The 15,960-nt window shown below is 39.7% G+C and overlaps 1 long non-coding RNA gene across 1 annotated transcript; it reads left to right on the forward strand.

Moving 5' to 3' along the window:
- The first annotated feature begins 8,161 nt into the window (after nucleotides 1-8,161).
- On the forward strand, nucleotides 8,162-10,159 carry LOC102798287 (uncharacterized). The gene is made up of 2 exons (XR_436559.3): nucleotides 8,162-8,388; nucleotides 9,295-10,159. It is a non-coding gene; the product is annotated as an uncharacterized LOC102798287 (long non-coding RNA).
- The last annotated feature ends 5,801 nt before the right edge of the window (nucleotides 10,160-15,960 follow it).

Here is a 15,960-nt window from a genome sequence, read left to right on the forward strand (position 1 = left end):
GGTTGTCTACGGTGCTTAGATCATTGTTCTGCTGCATGTTTCAATTATGGTTAAGTTTTAGCTTAAAACTAAATGGCCTGAAATTTGACTCTAGAATACTTTACAGAGAAGTTCATTGTCGACTCAAAGACTGAAAGGTGTCTAGATCTTGTTGTTGGTTTTGGACAGGGCCACAGTGCAATATGGTCAGACATCTCCACTTTGGTCTCGTCTGTCCCCCTCCATTTATAATTCACACTCATTTTTAACACATGCACGTGCATTTCCCCTCAGCTACCTCGAAAATGACATGTACCAGTTCAACAAATTGCCTTTTATAATATACGTTAAATATAAACTGGTTTCTAATCTGAATGAATTTGTGCATTGATCCCGCTTCCCTCTTTGAGAGTAGCTCATTGCTTCTGTTGCGCCTGAAAGTTATCTAATCTGGTATTAAACGGTTAGTGTCACATGCAGGAGAACTAGAAGGACCACACTCTTAATTTCACATGTGCATGCCCTTAATTTGTCCCTCATAATTTGATTACATTTATTGTAATGGACATCATGTGAACAGTGTGGGTAGTCATTGGCTAGCTGTGATAAACCAGAGTCATAAGATTTAACACGTGAGTAACAAAAGACCCCTCCTTGTAAGGCTAAGTTTGTATGTTTGAGTCTCTGCGGGTGACATATTCCTTCAGATGATCTGAATTCATTTCAGTTAGAAGAAACTAAAATTAATGTTCTGAAAAGATAAATATAATGTCCATTAAACTTATCTTATTTAATCTTATTTTATCCAGGTGTTAGGAATCAAGCAATAAGACATAAAAGCGGACTTTTATTTTGTCCAGTAGGAAAAAGAACAAAGCAGTTACAATAACTGACTAAAAGAAGAAAATAAAAATACTAAAATGTACAAAACAGAAGTGATAATAAAGACAAATGAGACCTAAGTGGAAGGTAAATGGGGGGGAAGATACTGTGCTTTCACCAGACACCAGGGGTTGGCAAATACATTTAAATACAAAGACTCTGAAAAAAATGTATCAAGTCATCTTTAAAAAGAAGAAAAAAGCTGAAATGTAAAATCAATAATCAAAAATATGAGTACATGTAAGTAAAAGCAAATCTAGGGCAAGGTTAATATGCAAACTTCAGCAAACTCAAACAAATGCAGAACCTCAACTTGACTAAATGAAATGTGGTGCCAATGTTAATAACTGCATACCTTCACCTTTTCCTGTACTGACATGCTGATATCTCTATTATGTTACAATATAATAAATTATATTTAAAAAAATAGACGTACTAAAGTGTGGTAGCCTTATTACAGTATCATAACAGTAAAAGCACAAAGTTAAACAATAAAATGAATAATAGCTGAATTATATTTAGCTGCTTCAGTAAGATGCCTTGGTACTATAAATACGCACTAACTGCAATAACATACTGTTTTACATCTGAATAGAATGGTTATATTGTTAATGTTATTAGTAACAACCCTGTTTTTCCCTCTATGGAACATTTACTGTAAAGATCCATGTTATTATGTAATACAACACTGTTGTTACAGTGTTGTATGTATTACACTTCTCACTGATATTCAGTGCCTAAGTCTTCAAGCCTTTCAATATTGCTTTGTTAACTGTAAAGCGCTGCCATCTAGTGAATGCAATGTGCAATTATTTCAAATGCCATCATTTCCCTAACAAGGTTTGTCTTCCTGTGTTTCATGTGTTTTCTTACAGGTCTGTTTCTGGTGATTCAATGATATTCTTGCAGTGGGGAAATCAAAATCTTCTTCCAGGCCACAAATCCTAGAAATTAAATCCTAAAGATGATGGTTATAAAGTGAGTCAGCTGTAAGACGTTGTTAACCAACATAGTTACTTCCTGAATTTTTATGATGACCCAAATAAAATTGGATGAATTCTGAGTAAAAAAATGAATAGCTTCTGATTCACAGTCTCGTCTGGTTCTTTCCCTACCATTGTTTCATTGCTTTTACCAGATAGCCTTTCAGCATTGAGAGTAAACTCACCAGTGAGTCACAGAGCCACAATTTATTTAGCATTGTGCAAAAAAAAAGAGAGAAAAAAACTACTTATGTAGTTAAGCTATGAAGGAAACAACCATTCAGTTATGGACTTTGTTGCCCTTTGTTTTAAATTTTTAATGATTGATTAAGGTTATGTGAACTGAGGCATAAACTTTTATGGCTTCTCAAATGAAGCATGACAGAAAAAGTTTGAGAATCATTAGCAAGAAAACCATACTGACCTCTAAAGAAATAAAACATTATTAAACTGAGAGACAAAAGTCTAGGCTTTAAAAAGGAAGCCAGAATTATTTATTAACTGCATGTATGAGCAACCTGAGCCTTTCTACTTTTGCCAAGAAGTAAAAAAAAATAATAACATGTGAAAAATATATGGAGTACATGTAGTGCCACACACTAAAAAACTGAGAGTCTAAACCGGTCATGTATAAAGCTCACATGTTACTGTGCCCCTACATTATCTATTCTCATTCTTCTTAAACTAACAATCGGTTTCTATTAATATAGTTCCAAGTCAGTGCTCTCTTTACTCAGGAAATCATACAACTGGATTCAATGAACAGATATCATAATGAGATCAGCTCACAGGGAAAACTATTTTCAATGTTATTTGTGAAAGTACATGTTTGTTTTAGTTACTGTGATATGTTGCTGGTTAACATACTCGAGTGAATAGACCTCGAGTACAACTGAAAGCTTAGACCATACAAAGTTCTGAGCTAAGATAGTGAAAAGTATGAAGTGACCTCGATCTATGTTGCTCTACATATTTTTCTGGTATCTCATCTCAGTTTTAACATGAGCAAAGTGAAAAACCTCCTGATAAACTGGTCTAAACTCGTCCATCAAAGTAGGTGTGTAATAATCCTTTTGAAAGTGGTCGTTACTCCCATCCTTTATAATTTTCTCAGCTTGTGACTCAGTGAGCGTGTGGTAAATAGATTGAGCAATGATTTCCCTTACATTTCCAAATGTTGATGTAAGACATAAAACCTCACCGTCTAGGAGCCCTAAATGAAGAAGTGAAAACATATGTTTGCTGTTTACGAAGAAGTTTAGTATCCTAAAAAATAAATAAATAAATACATAATTAATTAAACACATAACAATAAGAAAGTTGAGTGTTGAGTATACCGTAGGCTACATCAAGAAAATGTTATAATTAATACACTAAGAAAATGTCAGTATGAAAGGCCTAGATTGATTTTCTTTATAAAAGAGCACAAAATGGACATTTTAGGTTTTGTTACATTCCTGAATTTTTTGAGACACAACACAACTTTCACTTTTGTAAAACAGAGCCAGTCAAAATGGATGTCTGAATATGCTGGACAAGAGTACAAGGAATTTGTGTGCAGTCCATACACAATCACTTCAAGGGTCAGCTAATTGCCAAATGTCAGCATGCTAACACACCATTCTTTAACCATCCTACAAGATGCTGGAAAGTACACATTAGGCTTTCCAAACATCAGCATTAGCCAGATAACTTTAGCATTTAGGTTACAGTAGTTAGCACTACTGTTAACAGCCACATGATGACTTGGTTTTGGGAGGTTAACAAACTCATTTTTATTGTAATCCTACTTGTAGTATCTTGTTATACTTGGAAAGAGACTAGAAAACGCCACAAGTATAAATGGCTATGTTTATTAAGCAAATATACACTCACTGGCCACTTTATTAGGTCCATCTTGCTAATACTGGGTTGAACCGCCTTTTGCCTTAATTCTTCATATACAACAGTATATTCAGCTGGAAAGATTTTGGTCCATATTAATATGATAGTGTCACAGTTGTTGGCTGTACTTCCATATGATTACAGTGTACTCATAGTCATGTTAAAAAAATTGACATGTTTTGAGCTTTGTGTCTGGCTGGAAGGAGCAATTAGAAGTTGGGTACACTGTATTCATAAAGGAAGTCCTTGTCAAAACAATGCCGCTGGACACTTTTTGGGCACTTATTTTGCATTATATAAATACCCATTTATTCAGTGCTCCTTCTTGATATAAAATTTGCATGTATAAAGTCACCAATCAAATCTTTTTTCTTTTTTTTTTAAGATACAAGCTTATTTAAAAATGCTTTAATTGTTTCCCCTTTGAAAGAAGTTGTTAGTTATGGTTTTACTGCTGTTATCAATGCTGTTATCCAGGCTAAGAAGGTTCCAGATGTACTAATAATTCAATAAATATTGAAAACATTTTGGCAGTCAAACTGAGACCTGAGCATTACAGCAACAAAAGCCAAGCATGTCCTGACAAGGTGAAAGCTCTCTGAGAAACACAAACAGGCAAATTAAAAAAATGGTTTTGTTCTATAATGGAGACAATTTCTTAAGAAGTTGAAGAGTAAAGCTCATTAAATAGTTTTGACAGTTATCTTTGTACTTGCTTGTATAAGGAACCCATTTTTATCCAGCGAGCTAAAAAAAGAAAAGAAAGAAAAAAGAAAAAGTAAAACCAGACAGTGAATTCAAAGTACTTTCATCAAATAGAGGTGTTTTCCCCCCATGACATGCAAAGAAAATCTTGTGAAATTACTGAATCAGAGTTAAAATTCATTAGCTTCTGCACAATGAGAAAAAGACTGCTCTCTCAGTGATGTTTGCTAGGATGTTTAATTTCTCGATAAGAACGTTTTCTCCATTTTAAGGAACAAAAGGTATTTAGAGTTTGGTGCACAAAGAACACCAAGTCCTGAAGAGTAGGACAGGTTGGATAACACACGTTCATGCGTTACCTAAAGAGGTAAGTATTATTTCTCAGCTGCAGTGAATAGATAGAAAATAAACTGTAGGAAACCAAACAGAAGAAAGAAGAAGAGAAATAACAATTTAACATAAACCAGTGACACGCTCCAGGGCCTGATCAACTCTGGCAGGGCCTCCTTGGATGAGGGTGTCTAGTGATAATGGCCGGAACACCCGATGAATCCAAGGTCCACTACTGACGATGTGTCTCAAATTTAAAATGATAATATTGATCAGATCTCTAATCCCTAAACCTAACAAAGGAAGGAAAATGGTAGATTAGCCTGGGTAAAAGACTTAAAGTTGAGACACACAACGATGTGTGCTGCTGGCAAAGTTTCTGGGCTGCCTTTCCTCATAACAGCCATCCCTCAAGAGTCTCTCCATCTAAAGCAATGCATTCTCAGGGACTGTAACATCTAGTCCTTTCTACTGAAAAAGGTGGTAGTACTGATGCCTCCTAGTAAGAAGATCCTTGGTTAGAATCCAGTCTGTTGGGGCAGCACCCTGGCTCTCTCCCTATGACAGCTGAGATAGGCCCCAGCAACCAAGTTACCCTAGATAGACAGACAAAAATGAGGAGGTGATCTAGCAAGTAGCGTTGTGTGATTCAGCAGATTTTGGTATCGATCCGATACCAAAATAAAAGCTGTGAATTGGTAAATACGGTCCAGTCGCTAATACTGATACCGATACATTTCAATAAATAAGGGGGATGCGTAATTGAATCACTAAATCTCAATTAATTTTCATGACCTTAAGTGTTTTTGTGATGTTTCCTTTTTTATTATTAAATAGTTAAAACCCAGGACATAATTAGGACAAAGTTTGTAATTAAAGAGAAAGTGCTTTATTATCTTTTTTTTTTTTTTTTAGAAAAATCGTAAATAAAAAGTGCACGCAAACCAGTAAACACATTAAAACAAACAAGTAATGTTGAGAAACTACAATACAAAAATTACAATTAAATTTCTCAACAACAAAAACAACAACTGGTGAAAATATAAATAATATGTAAACAACTTAACAACCCCCAAAGCGTCTAAGTCACATCACGTGACGGCGCAACATCTAAACACGAGAGGGGGGAGGGGGAGCAAAGTGTGCCTGCTCTGCGCTGACACAGGAGCGGCTACTACGGCGACCAACAATCAACAATAGTGCTGTGGCACTGTGTGCTCGTTGATCAAGGCATCCTAGAGATACTGAATCGGGAGGAATGGTTCCATGTCATAAAAAAATTTACACATGGTAAAATCTGAGCAATTTATAAAGTATCAAAATATTGTAACTGAACATGTGTAATAATGACATTTTTTAAAAATACAGTGCTCTATTGTTACTGTAAAAGTAAGTATTTAAAGGTTCGGTTAAACAAAGATCAAATTAACCTCTTTTTGTTTTTATTGTAAAATAATGCTTGTTTTGGCATGTGATAAGCCAGGGTTGGATCTAACTCAAAAGAAGCCAAGCACACCACACATTTACTGGCGAATGACTTGGTTGACAAGTTATTAGCCCACCTTGGTCAGTCCTCCTTTCTGCCTTTAATAATGATGCTGAATTACAAAATTACCTCGCTTTACGAACATGTGTTATCCACTATGACCTAAAACTAACTGAGCCAATAGAGTCACATGAAGGCCTTTACTAATTTGACACAGAAATTGAGCTAGTGGCTGATTCCTCCATTCATTATTTCATTATTGCAATAACATACTTGACATAGCGTCCTGCCGTGCCACAGCAAGAAGGAGTTCAAAGCAAATTTGCTCCCATTGCATTCAACCTTTTGCCATTTCACACACTTCGTCAACTGATGTGTGAACATGTTTCAGCTGTTGGTGCTGGTGCAGGGCATACGAAGCATTTGTAAGATTTTAGAGCAGCAAAACTGAAAGCTAAAATCTGATATTGCCACTTCTTAGCCATGAAGAAAGGCAGGATCTGGCATGTTGGGTTTCAAGCAGCAAATTCTTGGCAAAGCAACCAGCCTCAATTTTGTAGACCTGTCAACATAACCTTAGTTCATTTTGATGAATCAGGGTTGGAGTGGCTGATTTGGTGGAACAGCACTGATGGATGCAGGTCGGCTGACCAGACTGACACCCAGGATTTGGCACAGGCACCTTATCTGTGAGATTCGAGCTTGTCCATGCCCTCATTTAGAAGGATCCAGTACTTAGAGCCATACAGAAGTGTAGTAATAATGAGAGGTTTTCCAGTTGCGTGGCTTCTAAACACATGATGTGAACTTGTACGCAATTTTGAATGATCATAGTGGAACTGTAGGGTCAAGTGAATTTGGTCCCTGTCACACAGGCCTAGACACTGGTCCACAACGATTGGTTTTTGGGGAAAAATGTATATTTCCTAACGTTGGCAAGTTGGCACGCACTGTACCAAACTTTACTACCGCTTGTCAGGTAGTCAACCAAAAGAGAGAGTAAAAAAGAGAGTTGCTACAAAGAGAGCAGTAGCCAAAGCAATGATGAGGTTTTTGGTGCTGCATACTCTTTGCAACCGACTTACCCAGCAACAGCCAGCAACCTCCAAGAACCACTGCCAACAAATCATGTTTCTGGGAATGCATGTTTTCCCCCAGCAGCTGGTGGCTTCCCTAGGAAGCTAAAACCTTTTTAAGGTTTCTCACTTGACATTATGCACACATTGCTCAACTGATGTTCAAATATTAGATATGATAAAAGCAAAAACATTTTATTGATTGCATGGCTGCCTGTAGTTTTTCATGTTTGAAACTTACTATCTTTATCAAACTAAGTGTGATGCAGAGCAGAAACTACACCTTGGAGAACAGCTAGACAGATTTTGTAGACAAGTTTAATTTGCTCAACAATATGCTAAAGACCAAGGCAATTACCAGGAGGCATTTGCCAGTTTTTCTAGCGACAGGGTGTCACTGACAGTAGGGCTGCGTGACTCTAGCTTTATCAATCGCTCTCCCAGCAAGTACTGGAAATTAGTTGGGGAATCTTCATTTTCCCTCACAACCGGCTTGCCTGGTCTCTAAGCCCGAGTGTCACGATTCCAAAATGGCACATTTTTGCAAAACCTGAATGTAGTCAAGAATAATTAACAATTGCTGGTCATTAAAAAAAAAGAATTTCGATTTAAGGAAATTAACCACAGTCCACACACTTAACTGTCATTTTTTTTCACTAGAAATCGTTTACAAATTTCCCATATCCTTATCAGATAATGTGTCAGTCGTGAACTGACTATCGACACAACAATTAGACCGAAAGTGATTTGAGTGCTGTTAAAACCGGAAATTAATCAACAGCCTGGAAAACCCAGAACTCTCCTCTTCGTGACGTCGTCTATCATACCACAGCAGAGAGTGAGAGGGGGAGTCAGACCGTGCGGGTACAGCAGCGGGTTGGACGAAGAGGGTTCCTCACCTCGCACGAAGAAACACCGTATGAACTAACAGACGGACAAAATAACCAAACAACTTAACTGGTTTCTTTGCTGATCTGTGCCGTGCCGTGCCGTGCCGTGTCGTGCCCGCTGGAGAAACAGAGCCTGCACAGCTTCGAGAAACGAGAGATCGGTGGATATTCTGGTATGTTATTGTGCCATTAGAAACCATGTCCCAGTTCTTAATGCCTTTCGGTTAAAGTACCGACAAGCAGCATTTAATGTCTGCGTTTTATCGCATTGAAAGCCATGTGTCTTTCGCCTTCTGACTGTTGCCTTCAGAGTCGTCCCTTACTTTTTTTTATTTTTCACTACTTTTAAGTAAATTTGAGCACAGTGAATAAGTGAAACTATTACATCCGCATTGAAAGTAACAGCTGCATCGTCGAAAATGTGTAGAGACGTAAGGACTTTAGATTATTCCTCAGGGTAAAGTTGATTCTTCCAGAAGTTTGCAAACGCAGCACGAATTATCTTCCTGTTGATGTATGCCGGTGATTCAAGCTTCCTTCCTAGATCATTTCTTTCTAAAACAGAACGCTTTTACTTGTTTACTATGTCTTGTGGTGAATTTTGTACTGCGGTCAGCTAACCGTATCGAGATATAAACAGTGATCAAAATGCACATGAACCGTTTCAAAATTTAGCTACCTGCTTGGCTTCAAAAATCTGTAGGCTGGTGACAAGCTATCTGTCAAACGTGCATAGATCAATGCATGTTTTTGTTTAGTTTTTTTTGCCTCAACTTTTCTTACAAATCTTTTACCTGATTTTTAAATCTGCTGTAGAATAGGATGACCAACTGTCCTTTTTTGCACTTGTGGACTTATAAAAGCCTATATGACATTTTTTTATTTCACCATTCATTAACCGCACAGAGAAGGTTTCGTTTAAATATGTTAAAGTTTTCTTTAAGCAAACAGTATTATTAAAGTTCTTCATGACTGGGCCTAAGGGTCCTCTTTTTTTGGAAATCAAAATATGGCCACCCTGCTGTAGAATTAATGTTTGTCTGTCATCAAAATCTGAATATTTACTTCTCCTTTTGCAGGCAGCTCTTCCTCACAGAAACCATGGTGGCGGCCATCCTGAAAATGTATTTCTTTGGAACAGCACTTTCCGTCCTTGCAGTCCTTTATGAAATAGCGGACTCCGTTGGTGGTCTCATGCACGTGCAGGACCATCACTACTTACAGGAGCTGAACCAACAGACAGAGAGGGACATTTCTTCAAACAACTGGGGAGGGCGGCCTGTGACTAAAAACATTGGCTCATGAGAAGATCGTCATGTTGTAGTTTTTGGACATGTTCTGCAGCTGTCTGGAAGGACATGGAATGTTCACTTATGTGGATTTATGGTCCAAATGGTTCTTTCTGTTTGGGCACTTTTTTGTAGCCCATTGTCTGCTGTCATGTCTTGTAGCAGCTATTGTGTAAAACCACTACTGAACACAGAACACATTCCTTGTGTTAAAAGTACACATTTTGTATATATTTTTCTAAGCAAAGTGAATGAAAACATTGGGGGATTTTTGATGAATGTTTTTGATGTGTGTAAGTTTATTGCAGCATGTAGAAGTCAGAGTACAAGGTGTGCGTTTCGGTTTGGTAGTGATCCAGCAACTGAACTTGGAGTCCAAAAGAGAAATGCAGGCTGCCATAAAACTAACAGGTCTTAACAAAACATGACTTCTCTAGAAAAGAAAAAAAAACAAACAAAAAACTTTCAGACTTCCAGCAAAAATTGCGCAACAAGCTCTCCACTGTGTAAAGATCTGTCTGCCTTTTTGTTGTGAGTAAGGTTTTATGAATCAAATATGTGTTGCGCGACAAAGCTGGGAAATGATCTGTAAAAGCTGAAAAGCATGACTCTGTGCAGGATTTCAACATGAATAAAGGTAAAATGTTATAAATAACATTTGTTCTTCTTATCAAGCGCAGATACCATCTCAGGCTTTTCAGGAGACAAAATCAGAAAATAGAAAGTGAACAGTGAATCACTGTTGGGAGCTAAATCAGAAAACCTCTGGTCACAGAAAAAAAATCTAAATAGGAAATCATATTCATCAAAGAAACAGCATTTTGGGGGTTTTAATGTGAATTATATAAGAGTTTTGTGGTTTACCACTTTATGATCTCTAGTTCTTTCAAGTGGACAAAATAACCATTGAAGCTTGAATGGTTTCACTGCACAAAAGACTTGGCTCTCAGTCTTTGATTATCCCAAGGGCTTTTAAAGTGTTTTGACAATCAGGGTAGCAGTTGTGGAATTTGTACGTAAGCAAACCCAAGCACAAATAAAACCAAATCAGAGAAAAAGTCATTACAAAAAAGTTTTTTGTCTTTCTACACACCCTTAAGTTTACTTCTGTGGTTTCTGCTTCTGTGCCCTAATAGGGTATGGAATAATACATTTAAGACACTTTCTTTACCTTTAAACCTAATTGGAACCATGTATTATTTTACCTATTATAGAATTCAGTTCATTCATCCAACCATTTTCTTCCACTTTTCATGGGACAGGCCACGAGAGCAGCAGCCTAAGCAGCAAGGCCCACACCTCTCTCAGAGGAAAACTGAGGCCTTCCCAGGCCAGCAGAGAGATATAATCTCTCCAGCATGCCATGCGTCTGCCCAGGGACCTCCTTCAGGTGGAACATGCCACTCAGTAATTTTATTTACATAGCGCTAATTTATAACAACTTTTTCCTAAAGTCACATTATATTGTAAGGTACATTAAGCTACAATATTAGAATGAAACTCCAGCAATCACACAACTCCATTTCAGCAAGCATTTGGCAGCACGGTGGCACGGTGGTTAGCACTGTTGCCGCACAGCAAGAAGGTCCTGAGTTCAATTCCAACATCAGGCCAGGGTCTTTCTGTGTGGAGTTTGCATGTTCTCTCCGTGTTTGCGTGGGTTCCCTCCGGGTACTCCGGCTTCCTCCCACCGTCCAAAGACATGCAGCTTGTGGGGATAGGTTAATTGGATAATCCAAATTGTCACTAGGTGTGAATGTGCGAATGAATGTGAGTGTGAATGGTTGTCTGTCCCTATGTGTTAGCCCTGCGACAGACTGGCGACCTGTCCAGGGTGTACCCCACCTCTCGCCCTATGACAGCTGGGATAGGCTCCAGCGCCCCCCGCGACCCTGAAAAAGGATAAGCGAATGGATGGATGGATGGATGGAAGGAATGCAATTTTTTTTTATCCCTATTATCGGGAAGAAATCTTCAGGAAAAGCAGGCTCAGGGAGAGGAATCCATCTTCCATGACCAGTGAGGGGACGGTAAAGACAAGAGAGCAGAGAGAGACAGAACAAAAGACACACTACAGGAAAGAGAGGCAGTGTGAAATAATTGCTAATGATTAAATATTGTGTTGTATAAACATGCATAGAATGAAGAGATAAGACTGAAGTACAAACACTTAGTGCATCATTGGGAAGCCCCCAGCAAGCCAAACCTACTACAGCAATAATCAAGGCAGCATTCAGGAACATCTGATCAAGCCTTAACTATAGGCTTTAACATTAAACAACATTTTAAGCCTTATTGTAAAGTAGAGAGTTTCTATCGCCTGAATCTGAACTGGGAGCTTTTAGAGCGAGCTGATAACAACAAATTACAATAGTCCCCCTGCAGAGATAAGTTCCTGGCCAAGTGTCTTAAGAAGCTCATTCATCATATCAGCAGTGGTGTAACAGGGCGGCCCTTAGCGGCTGGAAACACAGTGAGGTGGACCAAGACAAGGGTAGTGGAACACAGTATTTATTTTCTATGCAGCGCTCCTTACAAACAATTTATCGAGCTTCTTCACAGCACAAAAAATCCACCCCTCTAATGACAACTGGCAGCCTTTAAATATATTCAGCTGTCACAGACATAACCATTATTCCACTCTTCAGGTAAGTTATTAAATCCCAACCTTCCACCACAGTATACAATATCAATAAGAATAAATAAATACACAAATACATTTCACATTTACATATTAATAAATATTTCACACTTTAATATTACACCAAACCCAATATTATAAAAACCCAGAAACCCAAGCACAAAAAGATTCACCACACTCTCTTTACCAATGGGCTCTCCCGGAACCTTTAAATGGTGTCTGGACCCCCGGGGAAACATTTGCCCAAACACCTTGAAGAGGACACAGGCAAGAAAGGTGAGTAATCATTATCTTACACTTATTTGCACTACTTTTATCCCTAGATTTCACACACATTTGCATTAGTTTTCCTTACTGGTAAACCTTAATCACAATTTCAATCACCATTCTTTTCTCCTGACAGAAAACCACCACATTCCTTGATGAGGAGCAGCTGTGCAGGATCTGAAATAAGGCTACCAACTGATTTTAAAATTCCCAATAAATAGTCAATAAATATTTAAACTTCTTGTGTGCAAATGTTTTACTGTGCAAATCCATGCTTAAAGTGCAATGCTAAATAAAGTGCTTGATAAGGTGCTTTTAATAAAGTGAAAGGTGTGCTCTAAAGTGCTATACAGATAGTATAATATAAATAGATGTAGTAAGGGAGTCCTCTTCCTTACATTTCCTCCTCCCTCTCTTAAGCGCGAAGTGCTTCAGTCCTCTGTCATCCTAGATAAACAGTCAGCAACCACATTTGACTTCCCAGGCCTATACTGGACCGTAAAGTCATAAGGCTGCAGAGACAGGTACCATCCTGCAATGCGGGCATTCGCATCCCTCATGCGGTTCAACCACTGGAGGGCACGATGATCAGTCTCTAGAGTGAAGTGACGTCCCAGAAGATAATACCTCAAGGCCTCAATAGCCCATTTCATGGCCAAGCACTCTTTCTCCACCGTCGAATACCTCGTCTCCCTGTCGAGTAGTTTCCGACTCAGAAACACCACAGGCCTTCTTTCACCCTCCACCTCTTGCTGAAGAACAGCACCAAGGCCAACTCCTGAAGCATCAGTTTGCAAGATGAATGGTTCGTTGAAGTCTGGACTGTGTAGAACTGGATGTGTGCAAACTGCTCCCTTGAGGTCTCTGAATGCTTGCTCACAGTCTTCTGTCCAACGCACTTTGTTGGGGGCTGAGCCTTTTGTGAGCTCATTCAGTACAGTGGATCGCTCTGCAAAAGAAGGTATGAATTTCCTGTACCAGCCTACTAGACCCAGAAAACCTCTCACTTTCCTTTTTGTTGTCGGAACTGGGAAGGACTGAATTGCTTCAACCTTTCCAACCTGCTGCTTTATCTTCCCAGAGCCAACCACAAAGCCCAAGTACTCCACTTCTCTCTTGGCTATGGAGCACTTCTTGGGGTTAATAGTCAGTCCAGCCATTCTGATGGAGTGTAGCACCTTCTGTAGGTGAGTGACATGCTCTTCCCAGGACTGGCTGTACACCACCACGTCATCCAGATATGCTGCAGAGAATGCTGACACATCTCTCAGTACATGGTCCATTAATCGTTGGAATGTCGCTGGTGCACCTTGAAGCCCAAATGGCATGACTTTAAATTGGTACATACCAAAAGGAGTTTTGAAGGCTGTCAGCTCTTTCGCTTCTGGTGCCAAAGCCACTTGCCAGTATCCTTTACACAGATCGAGTGTTGTAATGTACCTTGCTGATCCAACTCTCTCCAGCAGGTCATCCACCCTGGGCATTGGGTAGGGATCAAACTTGGATACTGCATTCAAATATCTGAAATCAATACAGAATCTCAGTGTCATCTTTCTTTGGTACCAAAACAATCGGGCTGCACCACTCACTACTTGACACCTCAATGATTCCCAGGTCCAACATCAGTTTTATTTCTCTCTGCAGCACTGGCACCAACCGTTCTGGAATTCTGTAGCTCTTTTGTCGAACGGGTGCATCCTCCTTCACCCGTATCTTGTGCTGAACCAGTGATGTGAAGCCTGGTGTTTCTCGAAAGAGCTGTGGGTCCACGAGTGGTTTTATATCAGCCTGCTCAGTAGGAGACAAATGAGAAAGGTCAACTGAAGCACAAACTTGAATGTTAGTTGGAAAGAACTTCTCAGTCACCTCCTCATCCTTAACTGAACGCACCAGTAACTGATAAACCGGCTCTTGTCGGCTGTGGAATTCCTTCAACAAGTTCATGTGAAATGTCTGATATTTTTTTAACTCTTTCTGGCATATTCAGCTCATAAGTGACTTTACTCACTTGTCTGACGATCTCGTATGGTCCATGCCATTTTGTCAGCAGCTTGTTATCGCTGGTGGGAAGCAATAACAGTACTTTCTGACCTGGAAGGAAGACCCTGTCCTTGGCCTTCTGATCATACCAAGTCTTTTGATGTTTTTGTGCAGCTTTCATGTTGTCTTGCATCAATGATGCCATTTTCTCCAATCTCTCTCTCATGTTAATTACGTAGGCTGCGATGTTTTCACCCTCTGCTTTGGGGTCCTCCCAGCAGTCCTTAAGCAGATCCAGGGGGCCTCTCACTTGGCGACCGTACAAAAGTTCGAAAGGCGAGAAGCCAGTAGAAACCTGCGGGACCTCCCGGTAGGCGAACAGAAGGTATGGCAGCCATTGATCCCAGTCAGCACCTGTGTCAGAGACAAACTTGCGCAGCATACTTTTGAGAGTCTGGTTGTATCTCTCCACTAGCCCGTCCGTTTGGGGGTGATACGGGGTGGTCTTAAGTCCCTTTATCCCTAACAGCTTATAAACCTGCTGCAACAACTTGGATAGAAAGTTCGTTCCACAATCCGTCAGAATTTCTCTTGGTATGCCTACCCTAGAGAAAAGCTGCAGAAGACAATTAGCAATGTGACGAGCTCTAATTGATCTGAGCGGGAAGGCCTCAGGAAACCGTGTTGCATAGTCACATATGACTAATATGTAGCGATGACCTGTGGAACTCCTCTCTAAAGGGCCCACGATATCCATGCCTAGCCTCTCAAACGGTGTTTCAATAATTGGCAGTGGTTGCAACTGGGCTCGCGCTACTCCTTTGCCTGAGGTCAACTGACATTTTTCACAGGAACGGCAAAACTCAGAGACCTGGACATACATCCCTGGCCAAACAAAATGGCTGCTGATCCTATTCAGTGTTTTGTGAAAAGCCATATGACCTGCCCATGGAATTGAATGACCCAAATCCATAACTTTGTTCCTGAACTGTTGTGGGAGTGCCACAGCTTCGCACTTCCCCTTTCTCTGGTACAAGATGCCTCCTTTAATTAGGTAAACAATGTCTGCAAGACAGCTTACCTGACCTTGACTAGCCCCCTCTACCTCTGTTACCTTCTCAAACCAGGGTTTTAGAGTAGGGTCGCTTCTTTGGATTGCACCTAAATCTGAGGGAACATCAAACTCAAGTTGGTTATTTGGCTTAGGAAACAATGCTGTACCTTTTCCCCCTGAGCCTTTGAACTTTTCTCTTCTTTTCTGAGCCCTAGACTTCCTAATCTTCCCTGGCTCTGTTTCAAGAGACTCCTCAAAAAAGGGTAGCTCTTGCATCATTTCCTTTGCACTTTGTGCCCTTGTGACTACATGACAGGGTTTAAATGGCTCAACTGTCATATCTAGAGGAAGTGAGCTTCCAGATTCATTACCAAAGCCTTGAATGTCTTTCTCAGCACTCACTTGAGGGTCATAATCTGACTGATGTAATAGATCAAAAAGAGTGGGGATGTCATTACCAAGTATCACTGAATATGGCAAACTGGGGACCACAGCTACCACTAACAAGTAGGTT

The sequence above is a fragment of the Neolamprologus brichardi genome, chromosome 17, assembly GCF_056152115.1.
Source record: "Neolamprologus brichardi isolate AB-2024 chromosome 17, ASM5615211v1, whole genome shotgun sequence".
Classification (NCBI taxonomy): domain Eukaryota; kingdom Metazoa; phylum Chordata; class Actinopteri; order Cichliformes; family Cichlidae; genus Neolamprologus; species Neolamprologus brichardi.